Below are 18,320 nucleotides of genomic sequence, written 5' to 3'. Positions count from 1 at the left end.
TCTACGTTGTTTATTTTTAATTGCACATTGTCGATATTTAAACAATTCATATTCATAATGTAATGACCAGTGAAACGTCACGGTAGCCGAATTGTAAACGTGGATTTTAAAATCTTGATTTGAAGCTTTCGTGACTGCAGGAATCCATACTCTTTGGTTCTTTCGGTAAAGTCACGGGCACAACGCAACACAGGCGTCCATCATCACGTGACTTGGGCTAAGCCCAAGTGATGATGGACGCCTGTGTTGCGCCCGAAACGTCGTGATTTCTTTTATTTTATACCAACGTGACTTTACCGAAAGAAACAAAGTGTGGATTTTACAGTTGATCCACGATTATCCGGCTTCCAACATTATTTGGCGATCGCGGGCCGATCCGGAAAAACTGGTCCAAAGACTGCCGTAACGAGTGCGGCTATCGGCATCGCGTGCGTGACAAAAAAAAGTTGGTATGCTTGATTTCAGTGTTAAATATTACATACGGTACATTATGCACTACATACAACCTAACAATACAAAAAATACTGCACTGTATACATCACTCCGTCATGCAGTCTTCGAGATTGGAGTGGTAAGTTACCGTACAGTAAATAGTCACTTTTTACAGGATATTGATTTCTGTCTTAATTGTCTGGTCTTTTTTTTGCAAATTGCACACGGTTAATAAAATTAAAACGCAAAAAAACATACACCAACCTAAAAACCATAACGTCATACAAGAAGAATGTGCAAACATAAGCTATTGTAAATAACGATGATGTGATTATCTGGCGTTTTTTTTTTGTAAATCCGGCACGCCCTCGCCGCCTCGAAAGCCGCCGGATGATCGATGGTCGCCCGGAGCTCTCCAACACGCAACCGCGGTGCTGAAGCAGCAACTGAAGCAGCAACTAAACTGGCACGTTTTGTGTTACGGAACAAACCGAATTGATGTGGCTGCGTCGGGCCTTGGCGGGTTCAACGACAACAATGTCCACGCGATCTAACCCAGCGAAAAAAACCCCACCCCGCTCATCCTCGATTCCTTATTTTGTACGTCTTGGCGGTAGGCACCGCACCGTAAGAACACAACCAGCATGGTGGTCCTCTTGAAAGAGTCCGAACCCACATGTCGCTGTTGCCCCCTCGAGTGAGCCGCAGTCAGACGGAGTCTCTCCCATCAGAAGTTGAACTTCGATTCGGCAGCTGCTTTACCCCCATTCGAACGTAAACGAAGAATAAAAAATCTAACCTATTAAAGTCATGTTTTGTCTGTCTGTCTGCGCAAGCGCGCTTGCGAGAAATTCGGCTCTCGAACGGTGGGGTTTACATTAAAAACAAATTCGCCAGGTTAGCACGCCGTAAGTCCCGCGGTGGGCAAGCGCTATTTCCTTTTCCCGTCCGTCACCTTTAAAATAAAACACGCTTCAAATCACTTTAAACTATTGTCATTGTAGTGCGTCTTTAATGTGGCGCTGCACTCTGATGTTGTAGGAGAAAACACGTATTAAAAAGAAGGCGTTGGAAAGCTGAAATTTACCATAAAATTCACTTGAAAATAACGTCTAACTAAAACTGTAGATGTTCAGACTATTATATTGAAATTCTCTTATAACTATTAAAAAACTAGCTTTACTACCCGGCTTCGCCCGAGACTTGGATTCTTTGATTAATACACGGCCTACGCGGAGGGTGGGGGGGGGGATCCGTGACGTCAGCAGGCACACGGCGTGACGCTACCGCAAGCGGGTGACATCACATGTGACGTCACCTGCCGTGCTAAATATATTCATTATTGCGTCCCCCCCCCAAAAAATATATATATACAAAAGTCTATTTTTATACTTTTTGTATTGTGTACAGTCTGGAAGCTACCCACATGCTACATTTCAAGTTTGTTGCATGTCAGGAAGTATGCTAAACATTTCGAACAGACACATTCACAAATTTCCCTTTTATATATAGATTAAAAGTAATTATAAGCATAAAAATACTTGCAACTTTGCAGTAGAACAAAGCAAATTGGAGAGTAAAATTATAACAATCACATTCCACAGAATGAAAAGCCCTGTAGAATAATTAAAATCTAAATGTTTAATAACAATAATTCAGAAAATTTTCAAAATTTATGCTTCTCCATTCTCCCATGCAGAAGCAAAATGCTCCTTCATGGAATAAATAAAAGGTGACCTTAGCAAAGTTAAATCATAAAATCGTTAATGAAAATTAATCAAAATTAGTGTTGTTATAAAAATTATATTTAATTAAGTAGAACGTATTGTTTATATTTAAAGTTGCGCATGTTGATGGGACGTCAAATTTCTCCAACCCTCCCCCTCGTCACACATCGTCACAAATGTCTGACCCCCCTCCCCCCTAGGTGCGTGACGTCATTTGTGGACGGCCCCTTTAATTCACCGGCTGTGCAGACGTAGTTGGGGCCGCTGGCAACGCCGGAGCGGCCATGCCCAGCCGGTAGCGCTGCTCCATGGGGGAGCCGCTCGCCTCCATCGCCGAGGTGGCGGGGGAGCCTCACGACAGAGACGGCGCAGACGGATTTTGTGAGCCGTGCTCTTGCAGTTGGGTGTGCAGCTCGATCACACTGAGCGGCAGGGGAAGACGAACTGGAGAGGCGGCACAGACGGATTTCGACAGCTCCTTGTGTCAATCTTGCTTTGAAGCTTTCGCGACTGCAGGAATTACATACTCTCTGGTTCTTTCGGTAAAGTCACGTAGGTAGAAAATGAAATAAATCACGACCGAATGACGGACGCTTGTGTTGCGCCCGAAACGTCGTGATTTATTTTATTTTATACTTGCGTGGCCTTACCGAAATAACCAGAGACTATGGCTCTTGTGTAACTTGGTAGCGGACACAGTTCGTGCGGGGGCAGCAGGTAGGATGGTGAGTGGGCGGCGGTTGTTGCCGCTGCCCAAAACACGGAAGCCGCTAAAACAGTAATAAAGAAAATAATAATAACAAAATAAATAAGAATAGAGTTGAAGATGAGAAGGAGGAGAACAGGGGAGGGTGAATGGAGAGGTGAGGAATGTACGAGGGGTGATGAAAAAACCGGAGCACCCGAAGAACAAATGGGTCCCAAGAACCCATTTGCTGTACTTATTTAGTTTGTGATAAATAATCTGTCTCATTAAGCTTTCCCAATTAAACATTCAATTAGGAACTTCACAAACATTGCAAGAGGAGCCCTGCTGAAAAATTCCTTGATGAGACGCATTGTGGCTTTCTGGTATAAGAAGCATCGATGAATGAACCGTGAGAATAAATGAAAACATCCGACTCGTGCTTGTGCTAGAGTGCTAGACAGAGCCAATGGCTCACTTACACTCCCTCACACTTACACTCCCTCACACCTACACTCCCTCACACTTACACTACCTCACACTTACACTCCCTCACACCTACACTCCCTCACGCTTACACTCCCTCACACTTACACTCCCTCAAACTTACACTCCTTCACACCTACACTCCCTCACATTTACACTCCCTCACCTACACGCCCTCACACTTAAACTCCCTCACACCTACACTCCCTCAAACTTACACTTCCTCACACACTCACACCTACACTCCCTCACACCTACACTCCCTCACACCTACACTCCCTCACACTTACACTCCCTCACCTACACGCCCTCACACTTACACTCCCTCACACTTACACTCCCTCACCTACACTCCCTCACACTTACACTCCCTCACACCTACACTCCCTCACACCTACACTCCCTCACATTTACACTCCCTCAAACTTACACTCCCTCACACCTACACTTCCTCACATTTACACTCCCTCACACTTACACTCCCTCACACTTACACTCCCTCACACCTACACTCCCTCACACCTACACTCCTTCACACCTACACTTCCTCACACCTACACTCCGTCACACTTACACTCCCTCACACCTACACTCCCTCGCACCTACACTCCCTCACACTTACACTCACTCACACCTACACTCCCTCACACACTCACACCTACACTCCCTCACACCTACACTCCCTCACACCTACACTCCCTCACACACTCCCTCACACCTACACTCCCTCACACTTACACTCCCTCACATCTACACTCCCTCACACTTACACTCCCTCACACCTACACTTGTGCACACCTACACTCCCTCACACTTACACTACCTCACACTTACACTCTCTCCCACTTACACTACCTCACACCTACACTCCCTAACACTTACACTCCCTCACACCTACACTCCCTCACACTTACACTCCCTCACACACTCACACCTACACGCCCTCACACCTACACTCCCTCACACTTAAACTCCCTCACACCTACACTCCCTCACACTTACACTTCCTCACACACTCACACCTACACTCCCTCACACCTACACTCCCTCACACTTACACTCCCTCACCTACACGCCCTCACACTTACACTCCCTCACACTTACACTCCCTCACCTACACTCCCTCACACTTACACTCCCTCACACTTACACTCCCTCACACCTACACTCCCTCACACCTACACTCCCTCACACACTCCCTCACACCTACACTCCCTCACACTTACACTCCCTCACATCTACACTCCCTCACACTTAAAATCCCTCACACCTACAATTGCGCACACCTACACTCCTTCACACTTACACTCCCTCCCACTTACACTACCTCACACCTACACTCCGTCACACCTACACTCCCTCACACCTACACTCCCTCACACCTACACTCCCTCACACTTACACTCCCTCACACCTACACTCCCTCACACTTACACTCCCTCACACCTCCAATCTCTCACACCTACACTCCCTCACACTTACACTCCCTCACACCTACACTCCCTCACACTTACACTCCCTCACACACACCTACGCTCCCTCACACCTACACTCCCTCACACTTAAACTCCCTCACACCTACACTCCCTCACACTTCCTCACACACACTTACACTCCCTCACACCTACACTCCCTCACACTACACTCACTCACACTTACACTCACTCACACCTACACTCCCTCACACCTACACTCCCTCACACTTACACTCCCTCACACCTACACTCCCTCACACTTACACTCCCTCACACCTACACTCCCTCACACTTACACTCCCTCACACACTCACACCTACACTCCCTCACAACTACACTCCCTCACACCTACACTCCCTCACACCTACACTCCCTCAGACTTACACTCGCTCACCTACACGCCCTCACACTTACACTCCCTCACACCTACACTCCCTCACACCTACACTCCCTCACACTTACACTCCCTCACACCTACACTCCCTCACACCTACACTCCCTTACACCTACACTCCCTCACACTTACACTCCCTGACCTACACGCCCTCACACTTACGCTCCCTCACACTTACACTCCCTCACACACTCACACCTACACTCCCTCACACCTACACTCCCTCAAACTTACACTCCCTCACACCTACACTCCCTCACACCTACACTCCCTCACACTTACACTCCCTCACACCTACACTCCCTCACACTTACACTCCCTCACACCTACACTCCCTCACACCTACACTCTCTCACACTTACACTCCCTCACACCTACACTCCCTCACACTTACACTACCTCACACTTACACTCCCTCACACCTACACTCCCTCACGCTTACACTCCCTCACACTTACACTCCCTCAAACTTACACTCCTTCACACCTACACTCCCTCACACCTACACTCCCTCACATTTACACTCCCTCACCTACACGCCCTCACACTTAAACTCCCTCACACCTACACTCCCTCAAACTTACACTTCCTCACACACTCACACCTACACTCCCTCACACCTACACTCCCTCACACCTACACTCCCTCACACTTACACTCCCTCACCTACACGCCCTCACACTTACACTCCCTCACACTTACACTCCCTCACCTACACTCCCTCACACTTACACTCCCTCACACCTACACTCCCTCACACCTACACTCCCTCACATTTACACTCCCTCAAACTTACACTCCCTCACACCTACACTTCCTCACATTTACACTCCCTCACACTTACACTCCCTCACACTTACACTCCCTCACACCTACACTCCCTCACACCTACACTCCTTCACACCTACACTTCCTCACACCTACACTCCGTCACACTTACACTCCCTCACACCTACACTCCCTCGCACCTACACTCCCTCACACTTACACTCACTCACACCTACACTCCCTCACACACTCACACCTACACTCCCTCACACCTACACTCCCTCACACCTACACTCCCTCACACACTCCCTCACACCTACACTCCCTCACACTTACACTCCCTCCCATCTACACTCCCTCACACTTACACTCCCTCACACCTACACTTGTGCACACCTACACTCCCTCACACTTACACTCCCTCACACTTATACTCCCTCCCACTTACACTACCTCACACTTACACTCTCTCCCACTTACACTACCTCACACCTACACTCCCTAACACTTACACTCCCTCACACCTACACTCCCTCACACTTACACTCCCTCACACACTCACACCTACCACGCCCTCACACCTACACTCCCTCACACTTAAACTCCCTCACACCTACACTCCCTCACACTTACACTTCCTCACACACTCACACCTACACTCCCTCACACCTACACTCCCTCACACTTACACTCCCTCACCTACACGCCCTCACACTTACACTCCCTCACACTTACACTCCCTCACCTACACTCCCTCACACTACACTCCCTCACACTTACACTCCCTCACACCTACACTCCCTCACACCTACACTCCCTCACACACTCCCTCACACCTACACTCCCTCACACTTACACTCCCTCACATCTACACTCCCTCACACTTAAAATCCCTCACACCTACAATTGCGCACACCTACACTCCTTCACACTTACACTCACTCACACTTACACTCCCTCCCACTTACACTACCTCACACCTACACTCCGTCACACCTACACTCCCTCACACCTACACTCCCTCACACTTACACTCCCTCACACCTACACTCCCTCACACTTACACTCCCTCACACCTCCAATCTCTCACACCTACACTCCCTCACACTTACACTCCCTCACACCTACACTCCCTCACACTTACACTCCCTCACACACACCTACGCTCCCTCACACCTACACTCCCTCACACTTAAACTCCCTCACACCTACACTCCCTCACACTTCCTCACACACACTTACACTCCCTCACACCTACACTCCCTCACACTACACTCACTCACACTTACACTCACTCACACCTACACTCCCTCACACCTACACTCCCTCACACTTACACTCCCTCACACCTACACTCCCTCACACTTACACTCCCTCACACCTACACTCCCTCACACTTACACTCCCTCACACACTCACACCTACACTCCCTCACAACTACACTCCCTCACACCTACACTCCCTCACACCTACACTCCCTCAGACTTACACTCGCTCACCTACACGCCCTCACACTTACACTCCCTCACACCTACACTCCCTCACACCTACACTCCCTCACACTTACACTCCCTCACACCTACACTCCCTCACACCTACACTCCCTTACACCTACACTCCCTCACACTTACACTCCCTGACCTACACGCCCTCACACTTACGCTCCCTCACACTTACACTCCCTCACACACTCACACCTACACTCCCTCACACCTACACTCCCTCAAACTTACACTCCCTCACACCTACACTCCCTCACACCTACACTCCCTCACACTTACACTCCCTCACACCTACACTCCCTCACACTTACACTCCCTCACACCTACACTCCCTCACACCTACACTCTCTCACACCTACACTCCCTCCCACTTACACTCCCCTCACACCTACACTCCCTCACACCTACACTCCCTCACATTTACACTCCCTCACACCTACACTCCCTCACACTTACACTCCCTCACATCTACACTCCCTCACACTTACACTCCCTCACACCTACACTTGTGCACACCTACACTCCCTCAGACTTACACTCCCTCACACTTATACTCCCTCCCACTTACACTACCTCACACTTACACTCTCTCCCACTTACACTACCTCACACCTACACTCCCTCACACTTAAACTCCCTCACACCTACACTCCCTCAAACTTACACTTCCTCACACCTACACTCCCTCACACTTAAACTCCCTCACACCTACACTCCCTCAAACTTACACTTCCTCACACACTCACACCTACACTCCCTCACTCCTACACTCCCTCACACCTACACTCACTTACACTCCCTCAAACTTACACTCCCTCACACTTACACTCCCTCACACTTACACTCCCTCCACCTACACTCCCTCACACCTACACTTCCTCACACTTACACTCCCTCACACCTACACTCCCTCACACCTACACTCCCTCACACTTACACTCCCTCACACCTACACTCCCTCACACTTACACTCACTCACACCTACACTCCCTCACACACTCACACCTACACTCCCTCACACCTACACTCCCTCACACCTACACTCCCTCACACCTACACTCCCTCACACACTCCCTCACACCTACACTCCCTCACACTTACACTCCCTCACATCTACACTCCCTCACACTTACACTCCCTCACACCTACACTTGTGCACACCTACACTCCCTCACACTTACACTCCCTCACACTTATACTCCCTCCCACTTACACTACCTCACACTTACACTCTCTCACACTTACACCTCACACCTACACTCCCTCACACTTACACTCCCTCACACCTACACTCCCTCACACTTACACTCCCTCACACACTCACACCTACACTCCCTCACACTTTACACTCCCTCACCTACACGCCCTCACACTTACACTCCCTCACACTTACACTCCCTCACCTACACTCCCTCACACTTACACTCCCTCACACTTACACTCCCTCACACCTACACTCCCTCACACCTACACTCCCTCACACACTCCCTCACACATACACTCCCTCACATCTACACTCCCTCACACTTAAACTCCCTCACACCTACAATTGCGCACACCTACACTCCTTCACACTTACACTCCCTCACACTTACACTCCCTCCCACTTACACTACCTCACACCTACACTCCCTCACACCTACACTCCCTCACACTTACACTCCCTCACACACTACACTCCCTCACACTTACACTCCCTCACACCTCCAATCTCTCACACCTACACTCCCTCACACTTACACTCCCTCACACCTACACTCCCTCACACTTACACTCCCTCACACACACCTACGCTCCCTCACACCTACACTCCCTCACACTTCCTCACACACACTTACACTCCCTCACACCTACACTCCCTCACACTACACTCACTCTTACACTCACTCACACCTACACTCCCTCACACCTACACTCCCTCACACATTTTCACTCCCTCACACCTACACTCCCTCACACTTACACTCCCTCACACCTACACTCCCTCACATTTACACTCCCTCACACACTCACACCTACACTCCCTCACAACTACACTCCCTCACACCTACACTCCCTCACACCTACACTCCCTCAGACTTACACTCCCTCACCTACACGCCCTCACACTTACACTCCCTCACACCTACACTCCCTCACACCTACACTCCCTCACACTTACACTCCCTCACACCTACACTCCCTCACACCTACACTCCCTTACACCTACACTCCCTCACACTTACACTCCCTCACCTACACGCCCTCACACTTACGCTCCCTCACACTTACACTCCCCTCACACACTCACACCTACACTCCCTCACACCTACACTCCCTCAAACTTACACTCCCTCACACCTACACTCCCTCACACCTACACTCCCTCACACTTACACTCCCTCACACCTACACTCCCCTCACACTTACACTCCCTCACACTTACACTCCCTCACACCTACACTCGCTCACACCTACACTCTCTCACACCTACACTCCCTCCCACTTACACTCCCTCACACCTACACTCCCTCACACCTACACTCCCTCACACCTACACCTCCCTCACACACTCCCTCACACCTACACTCCCTCACACTTACACTCCCTCACATCTACACTCTCTCACACTTACACTCCCTCACACCTACACTTGTGCACACCTACACTCCCTCACACTTACACTCCTCACACTTATACTCCCTCCCACTTACACTACCTCACACTTACACTCTCTCCCACTTACCCTACCTCACACCTACACTCCCTCACACTTAAACTCCCTCACACCTACACTCCCTCAAACTTACACTTCCTCACACACTCACACCTACACTCCCTCACACCTACACTCCCTCACACCTACACTCCCTCACACTTACACTCCCTCACCTACACGCCCTCACACTTACACTCCCTCACACTTACACCTCCCTCACCTACACTCCCTCACACTTACACTCCCTCACACCTACACTCCCTCACACCTACACTCCCTCACATTTACACTCCCTCAAACTTCCACTCCCTCACACCTACACTCCCTCACATTTACACTCCCTCACACTTACACTCCCTCACAATTACACTCCCTCACACCTACACTCCCTCACACTTAACACTCCCTCACACCTACACTCCCTCACACTTACACTCCCTCACACCTACACTCCCTCGCACCTACACTCCCTCACACTTACACTCACTCACACCTACACTCCCTCACACACTCACACCCTACACTCCCTCACACCTACACTCCCTCACACCTACACTCCCTCACACCTACACTCCCTCACACACTCCCTCACACCTACACTCCCTCACACTTACACTCCCTCACACTTACACTCCCTCACACCTACACTTGTGCACACCTACACTCCCTCACACTTACACTCCCTCACACTTATACTCCCTCCCACGTACACTACCTCACACTTACACTCTCTCCCACTTACACTACCTCACACCTACACTCCCTCACACCTACACTCCCTCACACTTACACTCCCTCACACACTCACACCTACACGCCCTCACACCTACACTCCCTCACACTTAAACTCCCTCACACCTACACTCCCTCACACTTACACTTCCTCACACACTCACACCTACACTCCCTCACACCTACACTCCCTCACACCTACACTCCCTCACACTTACACTCCCTCACCTACACGCCCTCACACTTACACTCCCTCACACTTACACTCCCTCACCTACACTCCCTCACACCCTACACTCCCTCACACCTACACTCCCTCACACCTACACTCCCTCACACTTACACTCCCTCAAACTTACACCCCTCACACCTACACTCCCTCACACTTACACTCCCTCACACTTACACTCCCTCACACTTACACTCCCTCACACTTACACTCCCTCACACCTACAACTCCCTCACACCTACACTTCCTCACACTTACACTCCCTCACACCTACACTCCCTCACACCTACACTCCCTCACACTTACACTCCCTCACACCTACACTCCCTCACACTTACACTCCCTCACACCTACACTCCCTCGCACGTACACTCCCTCACACTTACACTCACTCACACCTACACTCCCTCACACACTCACACCTACACTCCCTCACACCTACACTCCCTCACACCTACACTCGCTCACACCTACACTCCCTCACACTTACACTCCCTCACACCTACACTCCCTCACACTTACACTCCCTCACACTTACACTCCCTCACACCTACAGTAATTGTCTAACTGCCCGTCCAGACGACCGGTGCTCCCTGACCAGACCACAGTGTCCACCACCACCACCGCTGCTGCTGCATCTCGCAGTCCCCTCCTCCCTACCTGACTTCCAGCTCGTCGCTTCGCCTCCTCCTCCTCCTCGCTGGCTCCCTTCTTCTCGACCAGGAGAAGGGGGTTGTCAGTAGAGGCGTGGGGGGGGGCTCGCCATCCCCATCGGGCAATGGTCGTCTCTCTCATTGAGTAATGCACATTGAAGGTTTGTGCCACGATCGGTTAAAACAAAAAAAAACATGGCCCTTGATGGATGCATCTGCAATCGTTTTGGCTATTTGATCTGACAGGACATAAGTTACGGGCCACCTCGTCAAGTGATTTCATTGCTACTTGGATGTACTTACTGTATCCCCATCGCGGATGTTGGCAACGGACCCAGAATGTCCAAAGCTACCAGCATCACAAACTTCATGAACTCGTGCGACCACCGTAACGGATCAACTGCGCCCGCTCGTGCTGTGTTGGTGGCTCGCGCTGAGCGTGACCGCCGTACACGGCCACCCCCACTGCTCGACATCGATCTCCATCCTTCGCGAGTGGAATCGTGGCGCGATGGCTTAGAAATAACTCGGCTTTGGGAGAGTGGGTGGAGGTCGCTTCAGCCGGGTTACACGGAGCATGGTGTACCACGTGTCGGCACGAATAAACTAATACACGTGTTCTGAGAAAAGGTTGTTCGGGGTAAGATAATGTAAATATAAATGCGTCGTTAACCCACCAGCACTCGACACAGCCAATTACTGAGGTTTGTCAACCTTCCACAAAACGTGCCAATTCGTTATTACGACATCACTAACCGGTTGTGTGTTGGAGAGTAAACACACAACATTGACAATTTGAGTACGATGTTTCGCTGGTGATTATAACCAGCTTCATCAGGTGATTTGCCATAATTATGGGTGTGTCGGGTAGTGGTGGGTTAACGATATATTTATAGGATCTAAGTCAAAAAATATTTATGATGAATAATATTAGTCGCGAAACCGACGAATATAATTAAAAGTGGGGATAATAATGTATGATTCATGTAAGGATTATTAAAATAAAACTTCAAAATATGAACCCAATGTAGGAGGACCCTCTCAGTGTGGCTCTCCTGGATAGATAAATAAGTAAATTATTATCGTGCATTGACGAGGAGGGGCCTAGAGAGGAGAGTGATGCTTCAACCGTATACTTGTGTCGACTTAGGGAAATTAAAGCGGAGAATCAAACAAGACCGGCAGCAGGCAACACCATGTAATGACGCAGATGTGGCCACAAGCCCACGAGTAACGTTTATATCAGGGGTGTTAGGGTCAGGTGTCTGGGTGGGTAGTGGTGTGGTTGTGGTTAAGTTACCAACGAGTAAGTTTATATGACGGTGGTGAGGGGTCGGAGTTCGCTGTGGTTACCTGTCACCCTCTCGTGGACATATTCAGTACTCTCTTATATACTCACCGTTTAGTGGTCATCGTTCGGGTTTAGGGTCAAGAGTTACAGTCATTAGGGTTAAGGGTTTAGAGGTGAAGGTTAGAGATGAGTGGTTTGGCTATAAGTCGCCCTCTGGGGGACATCTTTGGAGTCCCTGTGCAGTACTGCACGGTACACGGTCACGTGACGCCCACTTCAGGACAAATACAAAGCTACAACAGATACATTAATAAAATAACGATGTACCGAAGCAGACACGAGCCGCTACATATTTGTATCTGCACATAAACGATGCAAGTGCTTTACGCATCCCATCAGCCACACAACCTTCTAAGAGTGCATTCTATCAGCAGCATTGGTTGAACAACAAGCAATACTCTGGACAGGTTTCGACCCTCAATGTCTCATCGCTTGTATCAATGCTTGTAAACTGCCAGATGTTACAAGCAAGGCCCCACTCTGTCAGATATGGGTCCGAGTTGAGTGCAAAACTCCATGCAGCAGTGCCATGGCTCAACACCTGACCCTGTTGATGTTACAATGCAGTACACCTGCACATGATGCCTTCTTGTTCACAAATCTGTTCCAACAGATTATTTGAACGTGCTGCGTTGACAGTGGAGAGGAAGGACAACTAACGACAAACACGACTCAACACAATCGTCAATGACACCGTCTTCAATGGAATGTAAACATTAGGCGTCTGTTTCTAAGCAATGGCCGTTGTTGTCCAGACCAGTGGCTGGTCCCTTTGACAGCGGGGACCACAATCCCCGTGCACGGGGACCACAATCCCCATGCACGAGGACCACAATCTCCATGCACGAGGACCATAATCCCCGTGCACGCTTCCGTAGCAGCTCCTCGCTCTTCGTGCTCAGTCCCCCCCCCTCCCACCCCCTGTTCCGTAGGGCAACCCATGATCTTTGAAATAGCCGAGCAACGTTTGGGAACAACACTTTACCACACTTGTCCTACTCTAAATCACTTTTGGACCTCCAATCCCTTCAAGTGTACGTGCTCTTCTTTGCACACTTTAAGTTATTTACTTACATATTGTGTTCATCTCGCCTCGTGTTCTGTGTGCTGATTGCGCGTGATGTTGATGCATGACATTGCCATTCGGAACTCAACCTTGTACACTGGAACCTGCACACTGGAACCTGCACACTGGAACCTGTACACTGGAACCTGCACACTGGAACCTACACTCCCTTACACCTACACTCCCTCACACTTACACTCCCTCACACCTACACTCCCTCACACTTACACTCCCTCACACCTACACTCCCTCACACTTACACTCCCTCAAACTTACACTCCCTCACACCTACACTCCCTCACACTTACACTTCCTCACACCTACACTCACTCACACTTACACTCTCTCACACCTACACGCTCTCACACTTACACTCCCTCACACCTACACTCCCTCACACTTACACTTCCTCACACCTACACTCACTCACACTTACACTCCCTCACACTTACACTCACTCATACTCACAATCCCTCACACCTACACTCCCTCACACATACACTCCTTCACACCTACACTCCCTCACACTTACACTCCTGACCTACACGCCCTCACACTTACACTCCCTCACACCTACACTCCCTCACACTTACACTCCCTCACACTTACACTCCCTCACACCTACACTCCCTCACACCTACACTCCTTCACACCTACACTCCCTCACACCTACACTCCCTCACACTTACACTCCCTCACACTTACACTCCCTCACACCTACACTCCCTCACACTTACACTCCCTCACACCTACACTCACTCACACACCCTCACACTTACAATCCCTCACACTTACACTCCCTCACACCTGCACTCCCTCACACTTACACTTCCTCACACCTATACTTCCTCACACTTACACTCCCTCACACTTACACTCCCTCACACCTGCACTCCCTCACACCTACACTCCCGCACACCTACACTCCCTCAAACCTACACTCCCTCACACTTACACTCCCTCACACACTCACACCTACACTCCCTCACACCTACACTCCCTCAAACTTACACTCCCTCACACCTACACTCCCTCACACCTACACTCCCTCACACTTACACTCCCTCAAACTTACACTCCCTCACACCTACACTCCCTCACACTCACACTCCCTCACCTACACGCCCTCACACTTACGCTCTCTCACACCTACACTCCCTCAAACTTACACTCCCTCACACCTACACTCCCTCACACCTACACTCCCTCACACTTACACTCCCTCACATACATGCCCTCACACTTACACTCCCTCACACCTACACTCCCTCACACTTACACTCCCTCACACTTACACTCCCTCACACCTACAATCCCTAACACTTACACTCCCTCACACCTACACTCCCTCACACCTACACTCCCTCACACCTACACTTCCTCGCACTTACACTCTCTCACATTTACACTCCCTCACACCTACACTCCCTCACACTTACACTCCCTCACCTTTACACTCCCTCACACCTACACTCCCTCACCCTTACACTCCCTCACACCTACAGTAATTGTCTAACTGCCCGTCCAGACGACCGGTGCTCCCTGACCAGACCACAGTGTCCACCACCACCACCGCTGCTGCTGCATCTCGCAGTCCCCTCCTCCCTACCTGACTTCCAGCTCGTCGCTTCGCCTCCTCCTCCTCGCTGGCTCCCTTCTTCTCGACCAGGAGAAGGGGGTTGTCAGCAGAGGCGTGGGGGGGCTCGCCATCCCCATCGGGCAATGGTCGTCTCTCTCATTAAGTAATGCACATTTAAGGTTTGTGCCACGATCGGTTAGAAGCTGCTGCGGCATTTACATAAAAAAAACATAGCGCTTGATGGATGCATCTGCATTCGTTTTGGCTATTTGATCTGACAGGAGGCAAGTTATGGGCCACCTCGTCAAGTGATTCCACTGTTACTTGGATGTACTTACTGTATCCCCATCGCGGATGTTGGCAACGGACCCAGAATGTCCAAAGCTACCAGCATCACAAACTTCATGAACTCGTGCGACCACCGTAACGGATCGCAACTGCGCCCGCTCGTGCTGTGTTGGTGGCTCGCGCTGAGCGTGACCGCCGTACACGGCCACCCCCACTGCTCGACATCGATCTCCATCCTTCGCGAGTGGAATCGTGGCGCGATGGCTTAGAAATAACTCGGCTTTGGGAGAGTGGGTGGAGGTCGCTTCAGCCGGGTTACACGGAGCATGGTGTACCACGTGTCGGCACGAATAAACTAATACACGTGTTCTGAGAAAAGGTTGTTCGGGGTAAGATAATGTAAATATAAATGCGTCGTTAACCCACCAGCACTCGACACAGCCAATTACTGAGGTTTGTCAACCTTCCACAAAACGTGCCAATTCGTTATTACGACATCACTAACCGGTTGTGTGTTGGAGAGTAAACACACAACATTGACAATTTGAGTACGATGTTTCGCTGGTGATTATAACCAGCTTCATCAGGTGATTTGCCATAATTATGGGTGTGTCGGGTAGTGGTGGGTTAACGATATATTTATAGGATCTAAGTCAAAAAATATTTATGATGAATAATATTAGTCGCGAAACCGACGAATATAATTAAAAGTGGGGATAATAATGTATGATTCATGTAAGGATTATTAAAATAAAACTTCAAAATATGAACCCAATGTAGGAGGACCCTCTCAGTGTGGCTCTCCTGGATAGATAAATAAGTAAATTATTATCGTGCATTGACGAGGAGGGGCCTAGAGAGGAGAGTGATGCTTCAACCGTATACTTGTGTCGACTTAGGGAAATTAAAGCGGAGAATCAAACAAGACCGGCAGCAGGCAACACCATGTAATGACGCAGATGTGGCCACAAGCCCACGAGTAACGTTTATATCAGGGGTGTTAGGGTCAGGTGTCTGGGTGGGTAGTGGTGTGGTTGTGGTTGAGTTACCAACGAGTAAGTTTATATGACGGTGGTGAGGGGTCGGAGTTCGCTGTGGTTACCTGTCACCCTCTCGTGGACATATTCAGTACTCTCTTATATACTCACCGTTTAGTGGTCATCGTTCGGGTTTAGGGTCAAGAGTTACAGTCATTAGGGTTAAGTGTTTAGAGGTGAAGGTTAGAGATGAGTGGTTTGGCTATAAGTCGCCCTCTGGGGGACATCTTTGGAGTCCCTGTGCAGTACTGCACGGTACACGGTCACGTGACGCCCACTTCAGGACAAATACAAAGCTACAACAGATACATTAATAAAATAACGATGTACCGAAGCAGACACGAGCCGCTACATATTTGTATCTGCACATAAACGATGCAAGTGCTTTACGCATCCCATCAGCCACACAACCTTCTAAGAGTGCATTCTATCAGCAGCATTGGTTGAACAACAAGCAATACTCTGGACAGGTTTCGACCCTCAATGTCTCATCGCTTGTATCAATGCTTGTAAACTGCCAGATGTTACAAGCAAGGCCCCACTCTGTCAGATATGGGTCCGAGTTGAGTGCAAAACTCCATGCAGCAGTGCCATGGCTCAACACCTGACCCTGTTGATGTTACAATGCAGTACACCTGCACATGATGCCTTCTTGTTCACAAATCTGTTCCAACAGATTATTTGAACGTGCTGCGTTGACAGTGGAGAGGAAGGACAACTAACGACAAACACGACTCAACACAATCGTCAATGACACCGTCTTCAATGGAATGTAAACATTAGGCGTCTGTTTCTAAGCAATGGCCGTTGTTGTCCAGACCAGTGGCTGGTCCCTTTGACAGCGGGGACCACAATCCCCGTGCACGGGGACCACAATCCCCATGCACGAGGACCACAATCTCCATGCACGAGGACCATAATCCCCGTGCACGCTTCCGTAGCAGCTCCTCGCTCTTCGTGCTCAGTCCCCCCCCCTCCCACCCCCTGTTCCGTAGGGCAACCCATGATCTTTGAAATAGCCGAGCAACGTTTGGGAACAACACTTTACCACACTTGTCCTACTCTAAATCACTTTTGGACCTCCAATCCCTTCAAGTGTACGTGCTCTTCTTTGCACACTTTAAGTTATTTACTTACATATTGTGTTCATCTCGCCTCGTGTTCTGTGTGCTGATTGCGCGTGATGTTGATGCATGACATTGCCATTCGGAACTCAAC

The sequence above is a fragment of the Petromyzon marinus genome, unplaced genomic scaffold (assembly GCF_048934315.1).
Source record: "Petromyzon marinus isolate PM22_M1 ecotype Great Lakes invasive population unplaced genomic scaffold, UKy_Petmar_22M1.pri1.0 PM_Scaffold_86, whole genome shotgun sequence".
NCBI classification, from domain to species: domain Eukaryota; kingdom Metazoa; phylum Chordata; class Hyperoartia; order Petromyzontiformes; family Petromyzontidae; genus Petromyzon; species Petromyzon marinus.
This window is presented reverse-complemented; position numbering follows the sequence as displayed.